At 35.5% G+C, this 7812-nt stretch overlaps 1 non-coding gene across 1 annotated transcript; it reads right to left on the bottom strand.

The window, feature by feature from the left end:
• Positions 1 to 4271: 4271 nt before the first annotated feature.
• LOC118898621 lies at positions 4272 to 4435 on the bottom strand. Its single transcript, XR_005020765.1, has one exon. It is a non-coding gene; the product is annotated as a U1 spliceosomal RNA (small nuclear RNA).
• Between the last annotated feature and the right edge of the window lie 3377 nt (positions 4436 to 7812).

Here is a 7812-nt window from a genome sequence, read left to right on the forward strand (position 1 = left end):
AATCTCCATATTTTGGTACAATTTCAAACTGACAGAAAAGTTGCAAGAATAGTACAAGGAATTACTATATACCCATATTTACCAATTATTTATAATACAATTAACCCCCTTGTTTTACCATATTCTCTCTCACTTCCTCTCCTGTCTCTTTCCATATATACATATATATATATATGTATATATATATATATATATATATTTTTTTTTTTTTTTCTGAATCATTTGAGAATAAGTTGAAGATAGCATGCCACTTACCCTTCATCCCAAAATACCTCAATGGGCATTTTCTAAGAAAAAAAGTTCATCAGCCCTTTTTGTCCTTCTTGACCTTGATAGTTTTAAGTATTAAAAGCCAACTCATTTGCAGGAGATCCATCAATTTGGATTTGCCTGTTGTTCTTTCATGATTTGATTCAGGTCATGCATCAAAAATTCAGGAACACAGAAGTAATGTGTCTTCAGGGTATCACATCTGGAGGAACACAATGTTGATTTGCTGCTGATATTAAACTTGATCATTTGCTTAAAATATCCAGGTTTCTCCTTAAACTTTTACACATTAGTTTTACTACCTATTGAAGATTTTCTAACTTCATCATCCCTTCTAAATTGGCTGATTGGCCTTTTGCTGTAAGAAAGGGCTTTCATTTCTCTTCTGTTAATATATTCATTTATTAATTTATTTTATTACATTATTATGGACTCATGAATTCTTATTTTAATCAATCAGTTATAATATACTTAGTATCATTATATATTTATATGCTCAAATTGTCCAAGATCTGGTGTCTTCAAACTGGCTCCTGTGTTTGTGTGTATGTTTATATATTCCCATCATTCTTTGAGCATGTCCTTACTTCAGGGTCATAAAATAGTTCCAAATTCATTTTTCCCAGTTTATAAATGAATCTTTTCTCGAAGGACCCCTGGTTTCTTTTAGTGGAGAGTGTCATTTTCTGATATGACATTTCTTCTAAGTATCCTCAGCAGACAGAATTGGAAAAATGTACATATATGCCTCAATATTTTTAAGTATATCTACGTTTTATCTTTAGCTATAAAAAAGCAGGAGTTCATATTGATACTTTCAATTTGAATCCAATATGACAGTGTATATTCTAGCCTTCTATCCTTTCATATTTGTAACTCCTACTCCATATTGAGTGAATTTGCTTTTCTTTTTCTTTCTTGCCACTTTCTCCTCCCCTCTATCCTCTTTTCCTCCCTTCCAATGTATTTTTCTTTTTAAAATATATTAATTACAATATTTCAAAAGTTTGAAAATGTTAAATCAGTGTTAAGGAGCACCAAAAAATGTTGTGTTCTAAACACAATGTATATTTCCACAAAATTAGTGACTCCAATATTAAACATTATGTTTTGCCTATACATATGTTTTCTCTACCTATTGTATTGTAGGTTACTCTAAAATTTGTACAAAGGAAATTTTTTTGTTGGAAAATCAAGGTTATATAGGGGTAAAAAGAAGGTAATTCATTTGGGAAATGTTTTCATTAAGTGGTAGGTGCCAAATGAATATTACTCTGATTTTGTAAAAGTTTGTTGAGGAAGGAGGTCCATTCCTGAAATTGTCAAGCAGGATTTATTGAATGTCCATGGCATGCAAGCTCCAACGTTGTACTCTTTGCATCCATCAGAGCTGGCAGGGATGACTTTGATTATTTTTCCAGAGTGATAACCTTCCATTGACTTTCTAGGAAAATGGACAAATATTATGGCCCCACTGTCTCTTCCCAACCTCCTTCTTAAAAGTGTAATCCACAAATAATCAACTATGGAGACTTCAAAATATTTTAAATTATCAAATAAAAAACTTCTGCTGCTGGCAGGTAAATGTGAGGTATATTGCTCTACAGTTGGGAGAATGTGTGTGAGGAATGTGTCTGATAGATGAGGGAGGAAATAGCTGAATAACCATCAAAATGAAAAAATTTATAAATAAGAAAAACAATAAATACAAACATAGGGAACATAAACTTCTGATTTTTTGTGAGGGTCTGCCTTTCAAATAACACCTGACTAGGAAGTAATTCCTTCTTACCCATAAATGAGATAAAACTGTCCCTCTGAGCATGCAGGGATAAAAAGTGACATTGGGAATGGAGAGAAAGAAAAGAACAGAATGACTTCCTGGATCTCTGTTTCAGAATGGAACAGAGAAATGTCACGATGAACATTGGGTGTGAAGCCAGAATGTCATGGTAGCTGTTGAACAGCAAGTGCTAAATAAGTGTTTAGCCATCCAAGTCACTCAGACATGAGCAAAGATTCTTAGAAGTCCAGGAAGCCTGAAGTCAAAGTTTAGCATTACCAGAGAGAGAACCATTGACTCAAGAGGTAGATGGAAGAATGATTCATGAGTTAATGCAGTTCCAGAAATCAGAGCCTCTCAGAGCTTAACAAATCCCATCAACCCACAAAGTGCCAAACGTTAAAATAAGGTCATGTCTCTTACTGTCATGGCTGGACTTCACTTGTTCTTGGTTTTGTATTTTTGTTTCTTAATTAGGTGGAGAATATTGTTATATATTCTGTATACTGCTGTGCAGGAATGTGTAAATGCCAACAGGTGAGAAGGAGAAAAACTGAGAGACTAACAACAGCAGAACAGCTGCAACTGCAGGAAAGCTTCAGGTGTTAGTTACCATGAAAGTCCCACCTGAGAACTCTGGAGGGCTGGACACCACGCTCTGGTGCAGGATGCCACCTACCAGGACAAATCATGAGGATGATGCAAAAGGGCAGCTGGACTAGTGATCTAATCTATTTTTATTTTAACATCTTCATTGGCATATAATTGCTTTACAATGGTGTGTTAGTTTCTGCTTTATAACAAAGTGAATCAGCTATACATATACATATATCCCCATATCTCCTCCCTCTTGTGTCACCCTCCCACCCTCCCTATCCCACCCCTCTAGGTGGTCTCAAAGCAGCAAGCTGATCTCCCTGTGCTATGCGGCTGCTTCCCACTAGCTCTCTATTTTACATTTGGTAGTGTATATATGTCCATGCCACCCTCTCACTTCGTCCCAGCTTACCCTTCCCTCTCCCCGTGTCCTCAAGCCCATTCTCTATGTCTGCATCTTTATTCCTGTCCTGCCCCTAGGTTCTTCAGAATGCTTTTTTTTTTTAATTTTAGATTCCATATATATGTGTTAGCATATGGTATTTGTTTTTCTCTTTCGGACTTACTTCACTCTGTATGACAGACTCTAGGTCCATCCACCTCACTACAAATAATTCAATTTCGTTTCCTTTTATGGCTGAGTAATATTCCATTGTATATATGTGCCACATCTTCTTTATCCATTCATCTGTCAATGGACACTTAGGTTGCTTCCATGTCCTGGCTACGGTATATAGAGCTGTAAAGAACATTGTGGTACATGACTCTTTATGAATTATGGTTTTCTCAGGGTATATGCACAGTAGTGGAATTTCTGGGTCATATGGTAGTTCTATTTTTAGTTTTTTAAAAAACCTCCATACTGTTCTCCATAGTAGCTGTATCACTTTACATTCCCACCAACAGTGCAAGAGGGTTCCCTTTTCTCCACACCCTCTCCAGCATTTATTGTTTGTAGATTTTTTGATGATGGCCATTCTGACTGGTGTGGGGTGATACTTCATTGTAGTTTTGATTTGCATTTCTCTAATGATTAGTGATGTTGAGCATTCTTTCATGTGTTTGTTGACAATCTGTATATCTTCTTTGGAGAAATGTCTATTTAGGTCTTCTACCTATTTTTGGATTGGATTGTTTGTTTTTTGATATTGAGCTGCATGAGCTGCTTGTAAATTTTGGAGGTTAATCCTTTGTTAGTTGCTTCATTTGCAAATATTTTCTGCCATTCTGAGGGTTGTCTTTTCATCTTGTTTATGATTTCCTTTGCTGTGCTAAAGCTTTTAAGTTTCATTAGGTCCTATTTGTTTATTTTTGTTTTTATTTCCATTTCTATAGGAGGTGGGTCAAAAAGGATCTTGCTGTGATTTACGTCACAGAGTATTTTCCCTATGTTTTCCTCTAAGAGTTTTACAGTGTCTGGCCTTACATTTAGGTCTTTAATCCATTTTGAGTTTATTTTTGTGTTTGGTGTTAGGGAGTGTTCTAATTTCATTCTTTTACATGTAGCTGTCCAGTTTTCCCAGCAGCACTTTTTTTTTTTTTGTCTGAATCAAAATTTTTTATTTATTCTTCCACCAAACACAACAACTGATTTCCATCTACAATTATTTTTTAAGGTAACCAGGGGAAAGCACAAACTCAGTCCCCCACTACCACAAATTATACAGTCGAGTTTCCCACATTTGGGGAAATCACAGGGGTCAGCACATCCGGAGCGCAATGGATAAGCCTCACCCTGGGAAAACCACCTTCGTGATCATGGTATCTCCCCTGCCAGGTAAGTATAGCACCACTTATTGAAGAGGCTGTCTTTTCTCCATTGTATATTCTTCCATCCTTTATCAAAATAAGGTGACCATATGTGCGTGGGTGGGTTTTTCTCTGCACTTTCTATCCTGTTCCATTGATCTATATTTCTGTGTTTGTGCCAGAACCATACTGTCTTGATTACTGTAGCTTTGTAATATAGTCTGAAGTCAGGGAGCCTGATTCCTCCAGCTCCGATTTTCATTCTCAAGATGGCTTTAGCTATTCAGGGTCTTTTGTGTTTCCATACAAATTATGGAATTTTTTGTTGTAGTTCTGTGAAAAATGCCAGTGGTAGTTTGATAGGGATTACATTGAATCTGTAGATTGCTTTGGGTAGTAGTCATTTTCACAATGTTGATTTTCCCAATCCAAGAACATGATATATCTCTCCATCTGTTGGTATCATCTTTAATTTCTTCCATCAATGTATTATAGTTTTCTGCATACAGGTCTTTTGTCTCCTTAGGTAGGTTTATTCCTACGTATTTTATTCTTTTTGTTGCAATGGTAAATGGGAGTATTTCCTTAAATTCTCTTTCAGATTTTTCATCATTAGTGTATAGGAATGCAAAAGATTTCTGTGCATTAATTTTGTATCCTACTACTTTACCAAATTCATTGATTAGCTCTAGTAGTTTTCTGGTAGCATCTTTAGGATTCTCTATGTATAGTATCATGTCTTCTGCAAACAGTGGCAGCTTTACTTCTTCTTTTCCAATTTTGATTCCATTTATTCCTTTTTCTTCTTTGATTGCTGTGGCTAAAACTTCCAAAACTATGTTGAAAATAGTGGTGATAGTGGACAACCTTGTCTTGTTCCTAATCTTAGTGGAAACGGTTTCAGCTTTTCACCATTGAGAACGATGTTGGCTGTGGGTTTGCCATATATGGTCTTTATTATGTTGAGGTAAGTTCCTTCTATGCCTACTTTCTGGAGGGTTTTTTATCATAAATGGGTGTTGAATTTTGTTGAAAGCTTTTTCTGCATCTATTGAGATGATCATATGTTTTTTCTCCTTCAATTTGTTAATATGGTTTATTGCATTGATTGATTTGCGTATACTGAAGAATCCTTGCATTCCTGGGTTAAACCTCACTTGATCATAGTGTATGATCCTTTTAATGTGCTGTAGGATTCTGTTTTCTAGTATTCTGTTGAGGATATTTGCATCTATGCTCATCAGTGATATTGACCTGTAGTTTTCTTTCTTTGTTACATCTTTGTCTGGTTTTGGTATCAGGGTGATGGTGGCCTCGTAGAATGAGTTTGGGAGTGTTCCTCCCTCTGCTATATTTTGCAAGAGTTTGAGAAGGATAGGTCTTAGCTCTTCTCTAAATGTTTGATAGAATTCGTCTGTGAAGCCATCTGGTCCTGAGCTTTTGTTTGTTGGAAGATTTTTAATCACAGTCTCAATTTCAGTGCTTGTGATTGGTCTGTTCATATTTTCTATTTCTTCCTGGTTCAGTCTCGGATGGTTGTGCTTTTCTAAGAATTAGTCCATTTCTTCCAGGTTGTCCATTCTATTGGCATATAGTTGCTTGTAGTAATGTCTCATGATCCTTTGTATTTCTGCAGTGTCAGTTGTTACTTCTCCTTTTTCATTTCTAATTCTATTGATTTGAGTCTTCTCCCTTTTTTTCTTGATGAGTCAGGCTAATGGTTTATCCATTTTGTTTATCTTCTCAAAGAACCAGCTTTTAGTTTTATTGATCTTTGCTATTGTTTCCTTCATTTCTTTTTCATTTATTTCGGATCTGATCTTTATTATTTCTTTCCTTCTGTTAACTTTGGGGTTTTTTTGTTCTTCTTTCTCTAATTACTTTAGGTGTAAGGTGAGGTTGTTTATTTGAGATGTTTCTTGTTTCTTGAGGTAGGATTATACTGCTATAAACTTTCCTCTTAGAACTGCTTTTGCTGCATCCCATAGGTTTTGGGTTGTTGTGTTTTCATTGTCATTTATTTCTAGGTATTTTTTGATTTCCTCTTTGATTTCTTCAGTGATCTCTTGGTTATTTAGCAGTGTTTTGTTTAGCCTCCATGTGTTTGAATTTTTTACAGATTTTTTTTCCTCTAATTGAGATCTAGTCTCATAGCATTGTGGTCTGAAAAGATACTTGATATGATTTCAATTTTCTTAAATTTACCAAGGCTTGATTTCTGACCCAAGATATGATCTATCCTGGAGAATGTTCCATGAGCACTTGAGAAGAAAGTGTATTCTGTTGTTTTTGGATGGAATGTCCTATAAATATCACTTAAGTCCATGTTGTTTAATGTATCATTTAAAGCTTGTGTTTCCTTATTTATTTTCAGTTTGGATGATCTGTCCATTAGTGAAAGTGAGGTGTTAAAGTCCCCTACTGTTATTGTGTTACTGTCAGTTTCCCCTTTTATGGCTGTTAACATTTACCTTATGTATTGAGGTGCTCCTATGTTGGGTGCATAAATATTTACAAGTGTTATATCTTCTTCTTGGGTTGATCCCTTGATCATTATGTAGTGTCCTTCTTTGTCTCTTGTAAGAGTCTTTATTTTAAAATCTATTTTGTCTGATATGAGAATTGCTACTCCAGCTGGCTTTTGATTTCCATTTGAATGGAGTATCTTTTTCCATCCCCTTACTTTCAGTCTGTACATGTCCCTAGGTCTGAAGTGGGTCTCTTGTAGACAGCGTATATATGGGTCTTGTTTTTGTATCCATTCAGCCAGTCTATGTCTTTTGGTTGGAGCATTTAGTCCATTTATATTTAAGGTAATTATTGATATGTATGTTCCTATTACCATTTTCTTAATTGTTTTGGGTTTGTTATTGTAGGTCTTTTCCTTCTCTTGTGCTTCCTGCTGATAGAAGTTCCTTTAGCATTTGTTGTAAAGCTAGTTTGGTCGTGCTGAACTCTCTTAGTTCTTGCTTGTCTGTAAAGGTTTTACTTTCTCTGTTGAATCTGAATGAGATCCTTGCTGGGTAGAGTAATCTTAGTTGTAGGTTTCCTTTCATCACTTTAAATATATCCTGCCAGTCCCTTCTGGCTTGCAGAGTTTCTGCTGAAAGATCAGCTGTTAACCTTATGGGGATTCTCTTGTATGTTATTTGTTGTTTTTCCCTTGCTGCTTTTAATATATTTTCTTTGTATTTAATTTTTGAGAGTTTGATTAATATGTGTCTAGGCATGTATCTCCTTGCATTTATCCTGTATGGGACTCTCTGCACTTCCTGTACTTGATTGACTGTTTCCATTCACATATTAGGGAAGTTTCCAACTCTAACCTCTTCAAACATTTTCTCAGACCCTTTCATTTTCTCTTCTTATTCTGGGACCCCTATAATTCAAATGTTGGTGCATTTAATATTGTC

Source organism: Balaenoptera musculus, chromosome 7 (assembly GCF_009873245.2).
Source record: "Balaenoptera musculus isolate JJ_BM4_2016_0621 chromosome 7, mBalMus1.pri.v3, whole genome shotgun sequence".
Classification (NCBI taxonomy): Eukaryota; Metazoa; Chordata; class Mammalia; order Artiodactyla; family Balaenopteridae; genus Balaenoptera; species Balaenoptera musculus.